At 38.0% G+C, this 15,413-nt stretch overlaps 1 protein-coding gene across 1 annotated transcript in view; it reads left to right on the top strand.

Moving 5' to 3' along the window:
• The window catches only part of LOC311085924 (uncharacterized protein), a gene marked incomplete at its 5' end in the record, with an annotated part of 115,741 nt that overhangs the window by 29,295 nt on the left and 71,033 nt on the right, over positions 1-15,413 (top strand). The gene's annotated exons all lie outside the window — the stretch shown is intronic.

The following is a 15,413-nucleotide window of genomic DNA, read 5'->3' as shown; positions in this document are numbered from 1 at the left end:
TGTGGACTCGAGTCGCATGACTTGGCCGGCCCTGACCATTTGCTGCCTTAGGCAAGATTTTACCTGGTGTCCCATGCAGCCTATTTTACCCCGTCATTGTGTTAGCCTATATTAGCATTCAAGTCAAGTCCCCTTTATTTGTATAGTGCTTTTTACAATACAGATTTAATGTGAATTTTACATAAAACTTTGATATTTTTAATAAACCTGTATATAAATATCATTAATAATTTTGGCAAATACATTTTAAAAATGCCATATATCCCCCCCTAAAACTACTGCACAACTGTAGAGTAAAACAATTTTAAAAAAGTGATAAAAAATGCTGAGTCTGTCAAACATTAATTTACCGCTGTACCATATAAGAAACGTGTAAAAAGCCTAAAAGCCAGTTATAGATGAGCTGTTTGGCATCAATGACACTGATTTAGATGAAGTTAGACATATCCGTCTGTTTTCTGTTGTCTTGCATTTGTAGCAAGTGGCTCCATTCTTAGCGACTACGCCACCCTGAAATAACAAGGGAAAACAATCCAAATAAAGACACACAGTTAAGTTCCACTTAGAAAAGGGCAAAAGGGGCGAGTTACCATACAATATATATATATTTTTTTTATTAAAGCTAAAACAGTTGGCCAAAAAAACTGGAAGTCACTGAAATATGCATTTGGTCGAATAAAAAAGAAAAATGAAAATTAACAATCGTTGCAGGGGCTTTGGCTTCCCATGTGACAGCGGGCAAGTTCGACAGCACCAGATACACAAAAGGACCATTCCATTCAGAATCCCATCCACAAAGTTCACTGCAAATAATGACACAGCAATAATGACAAAGCGGCAGTGACACAGCAGCAATAATTGCAACCCAATAATGACACAGCAATAATGACAAAGCAGCAATAATTACAACCCAATAATAATGACACAGCAGTAATGACAAAGCGGCAATAATGACACAGCAGCAATAATTACAACCCAATAATGACGCAGCAATAATGACAACTTTCAATGTAAAGCACTTTGAGTGCAGAGAAAAGCACTATATAAATGTAATAAATTATTATTATTATTATTATTTAGTGGTTGTAATAGCAACTGGTGCTCCGACCTGGCTAGGTTACACAGCAATTCCACACAGATGGGGGTCCTGAAGGCACACCACACAGATACCAAACAGCACACCACACACCGCCAGCCTTGGTTGCCCCACATCACACTTAAGTTTTACACGCATCACAGACCTCACTATATTCTCAATAGTCCATAACAATGAAAGGAAGGGGCGGCTTTTGACAATGACGCACCCCAAGAGGCTTAAACCAAAGAGGATCCAAAGATGATGATGGCGCCCGTTTTGGCAAGCCGTCCGCCTCGCTCCTTTATTGTCGAGTCTGTTTTGCTCCTACTACTTTTTGCTTTCCGATATGTACCCGCTCTGCTGGCATATGATCGCCAAACCCTCCTCGACCTCAGGGCTTGGTCAGAGACCCTGTTGCCATCTGATCGCCCACTGTTCAACCAGCTAACACGGGTAATGGCGGATATCCCCGATCACCTGCGCCGTATGCCTACAGTCTCTCCTCGGAGGGACCGCGACCAAAAGCCTGCTCAAACGGATACAACAGATCCGAACATCGACGATGGCTATCGTGCCCACCACCCCTGAGAAAGCGTTCTAAGAGACGTGGGAAACGCGCCGGTATGATTGCCCGACTCAAAGCTCACCTGAGATCCTCTTCCTTGGCTGAATCGCGTCCCGGACTTTCTCCCCCTGCCCGGTTCGTATGGAGCCGATGGATCCGCCCTGTCTTCCCGGAGCCATCGCCGATGCTTGCTCCAGCGAACGGACCCGCTACCTTAACGCAGCTTAAAGCTGGAAACTCGCGGAGAAAGTTTGCTTGCATCCAGCCTCCCGACGCCGGCACCGTCTCGTCCGTCTGGTCCACTGCCCTTCCTGTCGCATCACGGACACGTCATCAGAGCGCTGCGATCATGGTAAGGAATATCGCCGGGAACATCGCAAGACTACGTCATGCTTTGTATGATGGAAAGCGAGGAGTGGATCTCAGCCTGCTCCGCCCCATCCAGAGGTCTACTGACCATAAATCCCACATCAAAACTGAACTTTTGAATGTCCAGTCCCTGTCAAATAAATCTAGCCTGATACATGATCATATTCTTGAGAAAGATATTGACCTGATGTGCCTCACTGAGACCTGGCACCAACCTGAGGTTTTTTCATCATTAAATGAAGCTTGTCCCCCTGGATACAGTTACCTGCACAGGGCTCGCTACACTGGTCGAGGTGGTGGCCTGGCGGTTATTTACCGCGACGCTCTCAAGCTTTCTCCTCTGTCTCTACCTGATGTGTCGTCTTTTGAATATCTGGCTTTCAAATCAAAACCCCCCTCCAAGATAAATGCAGTACTGATCTACCGGCCACCCAAACCTCATACATCCTTTATCGCAGAGATTAATGACCTCTTCACCTCCCTCTGCTCTCTGTCCTCCAATAATATTATACTTGGCGATATGAACATTCATAATGAAAATTCCTCTTCCCGTTAGCAGCAGAATTTCTAAATGTACTGAACTGTCTCAATCTCACACAGTATGTTGACGTTCCTACTCACACCAGGGGGCGCACTTTAGACCTGGTTATTTCTGACTCTCCTTCCATGAAAAATCTGTTGGTATATGACCTGGGCGTTTCTGATCACAGCATCGTCTCCATGGACGTTTCCTGCCCGACCGCCCTCCCTAAGCCTAAACGTGATATTCATTTTCGCAATATAAAAAACATCAACCCTGCCATCCTGTACTCTGATCTCAAACTGCTGGCTTCAGTCAACCATCCATCAGTCAACAAATCAGTTGAACACTATAACTATTCTCTTCACTGCCTCCTGGATACACATGCCCCCCTCAAAACAAGAACTGTGTCTTTCTTCCATTCTGCCCCCTGGTTCACGGATGAACTGCGCAAGATGAAGGCTGGTGGCCGTGCCATTGAGAGGCGTGTCAAATCATCTGGCCTGGTGGTACACATGCTGGCCTACAAACATCACCAGAAGGCCTACGCAGTGGCCCTTAAACAAGCCCGGTCCATCTACTACTCCAACATTATCAATAACAGTCCAGGAAATTCAAAACAGCTTTTTTCCACCATAAATCATCTCCTAAATCCCAAAAATCAAACCCATACCGAACCCACAGCAGAACTCTGCGACAGGTTTCTTGTATTTTTCAAAGATAAGATCAACTCCATCTGGTCTCAGCTTTCTGGCTCCCCAGCTCCATCTTTGCCATCTGCCTGCTCACAACCTCCTCTTTTCAGCACTTTCACTCAGATCAAAGTCGAGGGTCTCATCAAAAAGATGAAGCCTTCCACCTCCCCCCTGGACCCCTTCCCTACAGCACTCATCAAATCAAACCTGTCGGCCATTAGTCCTCTCATCACACAAATAATAAACCACTCGTTAAACTCTGGCCATGTCCCACCCCCACTCAAAACTGCTGTTATCAAACCTCTCCTGAAGAAACCCAACCTCGACCCAGAATGCCTCTCGAACTATCGGCCCATCTCCCATCTTCCATTCCTGTCCAAGGTGCTTGAAAAAGCTGTTGCTGCGCAGCTACAGGAACATCTACAATGTCATTCACTGTTTGAAACATTCCAATCTAGTTTTCGTACTGCCCATAGTTCAGAGACAGCACTGTTGAGGGTAACCAATGACCTTCTCATTTCTGCAGATTCTGGATCCCCCTCCCTGCTCATTCTCCTTGACCTTTCAGCGGCCTTTGATACTGTCGACCACCGTATCCTCCTAAGCAGCCTCCACACTGACATTGGTCTCCGTCACTCCACACTGGACTGGTTCACCTCATACCTCGCTGACAGGACAGAGTACGTCCGCCTGGGATCTGCCAGGTCCCAAATAGCCCCTGTCACTTGTGGTGTCCCCCAAGGATCTATCCTAGGACCCCTGCTCTTCATCCTATACATGTTGCCACTGGGTCGTGTCATCAGCCGACACGGCATCTCTTTTCACTGTTATGCTGATGACACTCAGTTATACCTACGAACCGACTCAAACCTATGCTCTACCCCGGTCCTTTCATCATTGTCTGCTCCCTCATCATCTTATGCTCCCCCTTCACCATCATCTCTAGCCCTCTCTAACTGCCTGGAGGAGATTAGGGCATGGATGAGTCATAATTTCCTCCAGTTGAACAGCTCTAAAACTGAAGCCATACAAATTGGCACCCCTCATCAGGTCAAGTCATCACCCATAACCACTATCTCTTTCTCCGGTCAAGACATCCCCCTCTCAAATACTGTTACCAACCTTGGTGTGAAGCTGGACCCACAATTGACCTTTTCAAATCACATCAAACATCTATACAAAACCTGCTTTTTTCATATCAAAAACATTTCAAAACTCCACCCCTTCCTAACTTTTTCTGATGCTGAAAAACTCATCCATGCCTTGATTTCCTCTAGGCTTGATTACTGTAACAGCCTGCTTATCGGTATACCAAATAAACAACTTCAAAAACTTCAATTCATTCAGAACTGTGCTGCCCGAACTCTGATGAAAACCTGCAAATACGAACACATCACTCCCATTCTTCAGAACCTCCACTGGCTCCCCATAACCTCAAGAATTCAATACAAGATTGCCCTCATCACCCACCTTTGCATCTATAGCAACGCCCCGCAATACCTCAAAGACCTCCTTACTTCTCACTCATCCACCCGTAACCTCCAGTCCCAAAGCACAAACCTCCTCCATCAGCCACGCTCAAGACTTCGCACCATGGGAGACCGAGCCTTCGGCTCGCATCTGGAACTCCCTCCCTGAACATCTGCGAAAACCCCAGTCTGTGGACATTTTTAAAAAATAGCTTTAAACTGTTCTGTTCAGGCAGGCGTTCTTAAGTTGTCCTTAGGCTTTGCTAATTTCACCCTGCACTAAATACTCCTCTTTTAGCTGATTTTTCTTCTTATGTATTTTATCACTTGTATTTTTTATTTTTGTTTCTGATTTTAAATTTGTTTAATATGGTCTCTTTAGCACTTTGAGATTATTTTATGAAAAGTGCTTTACAAATAAAATGTATTATTATTATTATTATTATTATTAAACGATAGCACAGGTACATCTGTAAGACATATTTCTTAAAGTATAGGCTATAATGTCATGTAATATTTTGGGAAGCAGCATACATTTTGACGAGAAAATGTCATTCAAGTGTTGTACATGAAATGTGACTATATATCAGCTTATGAGCATGAGGTACAGGTTAACATGAGCCCAGCACTTCCCATAATGACATTAAGAAAAGTTTTGAATGATATGTTCATAAATAAAATTGTGCATTCTGTCACTGTGATAACTCATCGTGAAATACTAGAGTCCATTGACTAGTTAGATTTTTTTGGTGTTTTTATTAAACAAACTTTTGCCATTACAAATCTCTTATTTTTCATCTTTATGTGGATGCTTACACTAACCACAATGCACTAAAATATCTTAATACACTGAACAAAATTATAAACGCAACACTTTCGTTTTTGCCCCACCTTAGGCCACACCTGTGAGGTGGATGGATCCCAGCTAACAGGGAACGTTCCCAGAACTTTCACTAACGTTCTTTAAAAGTTGTGTAAATGTTAGTACAAAACGTGATTAAAATAATGTTTTCGGAACGTTCATACAACGTTATTAACGTTCTTGTAACGTTGAGAAAAAAACGTTCTTAGAACAAGGTTCTTGGAACGTCTTTATGACGTTATTTGTGATTGATGAACATTCTCATAACGTTGATAGAAAACGTTCTTAGAACAAGGTTCTTGGAACGTCTTTATGACGTTATTTGTGATTGATGAACGTTCTCATAATGTTGATATAAAACGTTCTTAGAACAAGGTTCTTGGAACGTCTTTATGACGTTATGTTGTGATGGATGAACGTTCTCATAACGTTGATAGAAAACGTTCTTAGACCAAGGTTCTTGGAACGTTTTTTTGACGTTATTTGTGATTGATGAACGGTTCTCATAATGTTGATAGAAAACGTTCTTAGACCAAGGTTCTTGGAACGTTTTTTTGACGTTATTTGTGATTGATGAACGGTTCTCATAACGTTGATGGAAAACGTTCTTAGAACAAGGTTCTTGGAACGTCTTCATGACGTTATTTGTGATTGATGAACGTTCTCATAACGTTGATAGAAAACGTTCTTAGAACAAGGTTCTTGGAACGTCTTTATGATGTTATGTTGTGATTGAAGAACATTCTCATAACGTTGATAGAAAACGTTCTTAGAACAAGGTTCTTGGAACGTCTTAATGATGTTATGTTGTGATGGATGAACATTCTCATAACGTTGATAGAAAACGTTCTTAGAACAAGGTTCTTGGAACGTCTTTATGATGTTATTTGTGATTGATGAACGTTCTCATAACGTTGATAGAAAACGTTCTTAGAACAAGGTTCTTGGAAAGTCTTTATGACAATATTTGTGATTGATGAAAGTTCTCATAACGTTGATAGAAAACGTTCTTGGAACAAGGTTCTTGGAACGTCTTTATGATGTTATGTTGTGATTAATGAACGTTATCATAACGTTGATATAAAACGTTCTTGGAACAAGGTTCTTGGAACGTCTTTATGATGTTATTTGTGATTGATGAAAGTTCTCATTACGTTGATAGAAAACGTTCTTAGAACAAGGTTCTTGGAACGTCTTTATGATGTTATGTTGTGATGGATGAACGTTCTCATAACATTGATAGAAAACGTTCTTAGAACAAGGTTCTTGGAACGTCTTTATGATATTATTTGTGATTGATGAAAGTTCTCATAACGTTGATAGAAAACGTTCTTAGAACAAGGTTCTTGGAACGTCTTTATGACGTTATTTGTGATTGATGAAAGTTCTCATAACGTTGATAGAAAACGTTCTTAGAACAAGGTTCTTGGAATGTCTTTATGATGTTATGTTGTGATTGATGAATGTTCTCATAACGTTGATAGAAAACATTCTTAGAACAAGGTTCTTGGAACGTCTTTATGACGTTATTTGTGATTGATGAAAGTTCTCATAACGTTGATAGAAAACGTTCTTAGAACAAGGTTCTTGGAACGTCTTTATAACGTTATGTTGTGATGGATGAACGTTCTTATAACGTTGATAGAAAACGTTCTTAGAACAAGGTTCTTGGAACGTCTTTATGACGTTATTTGTGATTGATGAACGTTCTCATAACGTTGATAGAAAACGTTCTTAGAACAAGGTTCTTGGAATGTCTTTATGATGTTATGTTGTGATTGATGAATGTTCTCATAACGTTGATAGAAAACATTCTTAGAACAAGGTTCTTGGAACGTCTTTATGACGTTATTTGTGATTGATGAAAGTTCTCATAACGTTGATAGAAAACGTTCTTAGAACAAGGTTCTTGGAACGTCTTTATAACGTTATGTTGTGATGGATGAACGTTCTTATAACGTTGATAGAAAACGTTCTTAGAACAAGGTTCTTGGAACGTCTTTATGACGTTATTTGTGATTGATGAACGTTCTCATAACGTTGATAGAAAACGTTCTTAGTACAAGGTTCTTGGAACGTCTTTATGATGTTATGTTGTGATTGATGAATGTTCTCATAACGTTGATAGAAAATATTCTTAGAACAAGGTTCTTGGAACGTCTTTATGACGTTAGGTTGTGATGGATGAACGTTCTCATAACGTTGATAGAAAACGTTCTTAGAACAAGGTTCTTGGAACGTCTTTATGACGTTATTTGTGATTGATGAAAGTTCTCATAACGTTGATAGAAAACGTTCTTAGAACAAGGTTCTTGGAACGTCTTTATGATGTTATGTTGTGATGGATGAACGTTCTCATAACATTGATAGAAAACGTTCTTAGAACAAGGTTCTTGGAACGTCTTTATGATATTATTTGTGATTGATGAAAGTTCTCATAACGTTGATAGAAAACGTTCTTAGAACAAGGTTCTTGGAACGTCTTTATGACGTTATTTGTGATTGATGAAAGTTCTCATAACGTTGATTGAAAACGTTCTTAGAACAAGTTTCTTGGAACGTCTTTATGACGTTATGTTGTGATGGATGAACGTTCTCATAACATTGATAGAAAACGTTCTTAGAACAAGGTTCTTGGAACGTCTTTATGATATTATTTGTGATGGATGAACGTTCTCATAAAGTTGATAGAAAACGTTCTTAGAACAAGGTTCTTGGAACGTCTTTATGATGTTATGTTGTGATGGATGAACGTTCTCATAACATTGATAGAAAACGTTCTTAGAACAAGGTTCTTGGAACGTCTTTATGATATTATTTGTGATTGATGAAAGTTCTCATAACGTTGATAGAAAACGTTCTTAGAACAAGGTTCTTGGAACGTCTTTATGATGTTATGTTGTGATTGATGAACGTTCTCATAAATTTGATAGAAAACGTTCTTAAAACAAGGTTCTTGGAACGTCTTTATGACGTTATTTGTGCTGGATGAAAGTTCTCATAACGTTGATAGAAAACGTTCTTAGAACAAAGTTCTTGGAACGTCTTTATGACGTTATGTTGTGATGGATGAACGTTCTCATAACGTTGATAGAAAATGTTCTTAGAACAAGGTTCTTGGAACGTCTTTATGACGTTATGTTGTGATGGATGAACGTTCTCATAACGTTGATAGAAAATGTTCTTAGAACAAGGTTCTTGGAATGTCTTTATGACGTTATGTTGTGATGGATGAAAGTTCTCATAACGTTGATAGAAAACGTTCTTAGAACAAGGTTCTTGGAACGTCTTTATGATATTATTTGTGATTGATGAAAGTTCTCATAACGTTGATAGAAAACGTTCTTAGAACAAGGTTCTTGGAACGTCTTTATGATGTTATGTTGTGATTGATGAACGTTCTCATAAATTTGATAGAAAACGTTCTTAGAACAAGGTTCTTGGAACGTCTTTATGACGTTATGTTGTGATGGATGAACGTTCTCATAACATTGATAGAAAACGTTCTTAGAACAAGGTTCTTGGAACGTCTTTATGACATTATGTTGTGATTAATGAAAGTTCTCATAACGTTGATAGAAAATGTTCTTAGAACAAGGTTCTTGGAACGTCTTTATGATGTTATGTTGTGATTGATGAACGTTCTCATAAAGTTGATAGAAAACGTTCTTAGAACAAGGTTCTTGGAACGTCTTTATGACGTTATGTTGTGATGGATGAACGTTCTCATAACGTTGATATAAAACGTTCTTAGAACAAGGTTCTTGGAACGTCTTTATGACGTTATGTTGTGATGGATGAACGTTCTCATAACGTTGATTTTCTGAATGTTATATTTAGGCTATCATAAAACGTTCTGGGAACATGTTGTTTGCTGAACATTCTCAATGTTAAGTACACTCGTTAACAAATGTGCGCTTCTTAACATTAGTTTACAATCACTAGATTTGTATAATGACTATATCCATATAATCATTTTAAACATCACAGTAGTTTATAACATCACCCCAATAAACCAGCACTATATAGCCTATATATATATTTTTTAGTGTTTTTAGTAATTGTTGTTTTGGTGTGTTTGAGTGCTCCTTGTTACAATTACACAGCAAAAGTTCAGTGACATTTTTATTTGTGTATGGTAGAAAGCAAATACTGATCCTGAAATAATGACATAAAACATGTGGAAAATTGAACTACACAATGCAGGGAGCAGACTACACAGTGAACTCTGTGCGCTACGCTTGAGTAAAAACAGTTTGTGAAAAGGCAACTACAAATGATGCCCGTGAAAGAGAATTGTGAACGCATTGAATAGGATATGTTTAGTTGGTGAATAGCATAAGCTACTATTACACAGTAGTGATAACGTTAAGCACACCAGAATGAAATATAATATTCATAAGTAAACAGCATAGCTGACTTACAGATTCAGAACATCCACTAATGAGTAAGCGTGATGATTCAGGGAGCAGGCTACACAGTGAACTCAAAGAAAACGCTACGCTTGAGCAAACAGTGTGTGAATAGCTACTACAAATGATGGCAAAGTGCCCGTGCAAAATCAGTTTTTGTGTGTGTTTTTAATAATTGTTGTTTAGGTGTGTTTGAGTGCTCATTGTTACAATTACACAGCAAAGGTTCAGTGACATTTTTATTTATGCATGGAAGAAAGCACCAAGGAAAATTTAACTACACGATTCAGGCAGGCTACACCTGGCTAACTCTGAGAAAAGCTGTGAATAAAAAACAATATTCAGAAGTAAACAGTGTAGCTGACAGAGTGTTTATGCCAGAATGTTTATTTTTAAACAATTACCTTCTTTTACCCATATATTTAACAATATCTTTTACATTTCTAATCCAAACTATGTCAAACTTTACACTGCACTTACAGTACTTGTGCCCGTAGCAAAAAACCTGTCAAGTTTGAAAATGTTGTTAACAGACAGACAGACAGACAGACCTTCCCATAATTTATAGATGTATAGATAGATATGCTATTCACATATGTGAAGCACTGTTAAATATATTGAAATACATTTTGAAAATATATTATTTCAAAATACATTGAACATAAATCTTTTAAATTGTTCCTCATGTTACATCTGTAAATGTGTAGCCTACATATTGTGTATACCGGTATTTCACAAAATATATTCATGCCTTATATCATGTTTAGTTTTCAATAAATGTTTTTGCAATTTTATTTCAACACCACGTTTACCATTTATAAAGCTATGTAATATAATAGGCTATTATATATTACATTATATTATAGCCTATTATAACCTATTATATAAATTGTACATTGTTTTACACTCATGCTTCATATACTCATTCCGTTTACAGTTTGGTGATGGCCACTAGCCTATACACTTAAATGTTAACCTCACATTTCAGGATATTTTATCTGATTATCAAATAATTCCCTCCATCAATTGTTCTTTTATGTAAATGACGCGAGACTTCTACGTCTTTTAATTGGCGCGCGCACTCGAGTTGCATTTGAACCAGATTTGAACTGGAGTTGCTATAGAAACGGGCGGGAAGCTCAACTGACGAGAAGCTCAAGTGACGACAAGCAGCAGCTCCGTCTCTCACTGTTGTCTTCGCTAATTTCAGGTAAGTTAAGTCACCAAAATTACACAAATAGTACATACAAATGTTTCTGACACATTCTTTCATGTAAATGACACGCTTCCGTTGAATATTTACTTTATAGAAATGGTATAGTGCGTCTTCGGGAAAAGTCAGTTAGCATCTCAACTTTTAGGCTAACGTTAACTAACTTAAGTTAACGTTACTTTAGGTAAGGTTAGGTTGATTAGACTTTATCACTAGCGGCGCCAGGATTTTGATTGTAGGTGGGCCCCCAGAAAACTGGATGGGCCAGTTAAAATAAGCCAAAAAAAAAAAAAAAAAACGGGTTCCCCTTCATCTCCGTTTCAGCGCTTTTCTGCGGCACTGAGGACAGCAGGGCCGCGGGAAGAGGAAGAGGTTTTATGTTGGGGGTGCTGATTTTTTTTTTTTTTTTTTTGGGGGGGGGGGGGGGGGGGAGCGTCACCACTTTTGAATAAGAAACAATATCAAGACTATAAAACTCGTCTTATGGGACATTTGCACAAAAAGAATAAATAACTTACCGTAGCCTATTTTATAAGTCGCTCCGGAGTCGCATATCAGTCAAAAAATGCGTCACGAGGAAGAAAAAAAACAGGCTATGCCTAAGTCGCACTGGACTAAGTGGCATTTTTTTATAAATCTATTTCACACACAAAAAAAAAAAGTTACAGACAGTTCTCCGCTACGGACGTGAGCGCTCTAAAGCGGCACTAAAATAATGTTTTAAAACTTTCACAGAGACCTCAAACTGAAAGCACAAATCCTGTCTTTAAATTTAATTTCGTTTTGTATTAATTGTATTTTAATTTTAATCGATGTTTCATCAACAAATTATCTGGATTTAATAAGTAGTAAGGCTATTAGAAAATAGATAATCAGGACACAGAGGCGCTGGCGAACCTGGAGCTCGTCTCATAAATGAACCGAAACTCAGCGTAGGCCTATAAGATAGCCTATTGCCTCACAGACCTGAGACATAGATAGCTTGAAATGTCTACTTTTAAGCAGAACAACTCAAAACGAAAGAAAACAGACTGCGCTGCTTATGTAATTCGTATGAAATGAAATGTGCATTTCTCTCTGGCGCTGCGAAGATCGCGAGTCGTCAGCTTAATCTGTCTAGCCGACACTGACATAAAAAATAACTGTTTTATTAGTTAACAATTAAAATGTCTCCTGCTATATTGAACATATTTGCCTGTTCCTTACAAAACACTGACAGTGGGGTTTTTGACTGTGTTTTTTTTTTCTTTTTTTTTTGAGCAGCTGCCGACAAATTCTTTCGACACACACACACACAATATTGGTAAACAGGATTTTTAAAAAAAAATTTTATACAATTAAAATTTCATTTAATCTATTGTTTAATAAAATTATAAGCCTATTATTTTTAGTTTATTAACAGCAACAACAGCTGTAAAGATGAAGTTGACGATCGCCATCTCCGTAGTGAACGCGCCTAGAGAGAAATGCACATCATTACATAATCAGAGAGTAGCCTATTTCTTTTCGTTTTAAATTGTTAAAAAGACATTTCAAGCTTTCTTAAGATATATTTCATGTCTGTGAGGCATATGCTGAGTTTCGTTAAGTTAGGATGAGATGCGCTCCTGTTTACCAGCAGTGCAAGTGACCGCGCGGGCGCCTCTATATGATTGTGTTGTCTGCTATATTTGGTATTTGGCAATTGGTTGATAAAAAAAAATATATTAAAATTAAGATACAATTTATACAAAACGAAATTCACTTTAAAAAATCGTTTTCTGCAAAACAAAACTTAATTAAGTGGTCAAAATCATGTCTGACCCGCTCCATGTCTCTCGATATTGCGTACTCGTGTGTGCGGTTCACTTTTCATAATTAACATAGATGAAAAAATAACATTATTATATTTTAACAAATATGAAACTAAATGAGCTTATTTAATGGTAACAACACAGTAGGCCTACAGACTCTGTATTTGTACAAATTGCTGCACATTCATTTTATTCTGAAATTTGCACACATAAGTTGAAAGGCATTTGTTTGTGCATGCATGTAAAACATATCTGCAACATTTATCAAGTTCACTGATAATTATGCGTGCATTTATTAGTTATTATCTTAATGAATAATGTAACTAGGACAACGCATGTAAACTGCGTTGTTTGTTTAGAATGGAATGGATCGCAAATAGATACGAATGAAGAAACGTACAAAACCATAGTAGAAAATGGTTGGGCCCGGACCTAAAATGGGTGGGCCCAGGCCCACCCGGGCCCAATGGTAGCGCCGCGGCTGCTTTAGCTGTAAAGTTTAGGCTTTTAATCTTATGTGTTGATTAGAGGTTTTGTAAAGGTTTTGCTGGCAATTTTTCAATGTGAATGGAAGTAAACTATAAATTATCTTAAAAGTAATTAACTTAAAAGTATTCACTGGACGGTTAATTCATAGTTTTCACGTGACGGAATGCCCACCTGGAGGGCAAATTGGGGTTTTATAATGCCATTTATGCCTAGTATGAACATGAATGTCACGCAACCGCTTAATTCGCAGGTAACGTAACGTTAACTTGACTGTTAACGTTACACACCGATTAATAACCTTAAGTTACTTAAAAAAATATATATTCCTGGACAAGCTGCTTTTTTTTCTTTTTCTTTTTTTTACAAGTGAATGAACGATTTATTTGTCCAAAGGACAAATAACTTACAAGACCAGGGTTAATGCCAAGCCCTGGTTTATAGATTTTTATAATTTTATTATAATAGCTTCAGAAGACATTTCTCAATGCTGCTATTGTCATACAATTGAAAGTATTATATTCCTACTTCCATAGTATGGCAAATTAGTACAAATTAGAAAAGTTTAGCAGGTAAAGAATTTTGATGCACGTTATCTTACTTTTCCCCTCATTGATAGAAGTTTTCATTTTCAGGTGTAGCTAATCCTTTACAATGTGTTATTGAACCTTTCCATTGTATAACATTTGTAAACTACATTTTAATCTTGTGTGGTTTAATATTTATAGTACTCAAAGCACAGCCTAAATAACTTAAGGGTTAACATTTATGGAGTAGTCACACTGTTATTATTAAATGTTTATGAAATAATAAAATCACCATTAGTAACATCAGTCAATCTGTTCACTTTCCAGATGGGGCATGAAGAGACTGGACCACAGCACGAAGAGACTGGACCACAGTGCTAGTTTGGCACCCCCACACTACTTATATTTAAGGGTTAGTTCACCCAAAAATGTATATTCTGTCAGTAATTTATACACCCTAATGTTGTTCCAACCCCTTAAAGGATTAGTTCACCCCAAAATGAAAATTTCCGAATAATTTACTCACCCCAATGCCATCCAAGATATCCATGTCTTTCTTTCCTCAGTGGGAGAGAAATTATGTTTATTGAGGAAAACATTTCTGGATTTTTCTTCTAACAACAGACTTCATTGGTGACCATCGTTTTTAAGCAAAAAATCAATGCAGTTTCAAAAGTCTTTGAAGTGTTTAAACGGGCTGTACGCGATCACAGCTGAAGAAGAGGTTGTTATCTAGCGAAACGATAGGTCATTTTCAAATTTTTTAATAATTAATAGACTTTTTACCTTCAATAGTTCGGATTGAGCTGATCAACAAATGGACAGGGAACTACGTCATCACGTTGAAAGGTCGCGCCGGCAATACTATTTGAACTACTATTCATATTCATCAGAATGTTATTCATTTACTATTCATATTCACTGAATACTATTACTATATATATAATAGCAAACAATACTATTTGAACTATCCTCCTACGTACGGTCGCATTGTAAACAGTGGGGCGGTACTTCTGCCGGTGCCGTTGTTACCTTTCAACGTGATGACGTAGTTCCCTGTCCATTTGTTGATCAGCTCAATCCGAACTATTGAAGGTAAAAAGTCTATAAATTATATATTTTTAAAAAAATGACCTATCTTTTCGCTAGATAACAACCTCTTCTTTAGCTGTGATCGCGTACAGCCCGTTTAAACACTTCAAAGACTTTTGAAACTGCATTAATTTGGACTTAAAGGGATAGTTCACTTTGAAATTAAATTTTGGTATGTTTTAGCTTACCTGAAGGGCATCCAAGATGTAGGTGTCTTTTTTTCCTCAGTAGTTTCAATTTTGATATTTTAGGTCAAACCGTTCTTGTCTGTCAGTCATATAATGCAGGTCTGCGGTCACTGTCTCAAAGAGCATGCACAAGTCCAAATTAAA

This window comes from Abramis brama, assembly GCF_963993115.1.
Source record: "Abramis brama genome assembly, chromosome: 6".
NCBI lineage: Eukaryota > Metazoa > Chordata > Actinopteri > Cypriniformes > Leuciscidae > Abramis > Abramis brama.
This window is presented reverse-complemented; position numbering and strand designations above follow the sequence as displayed.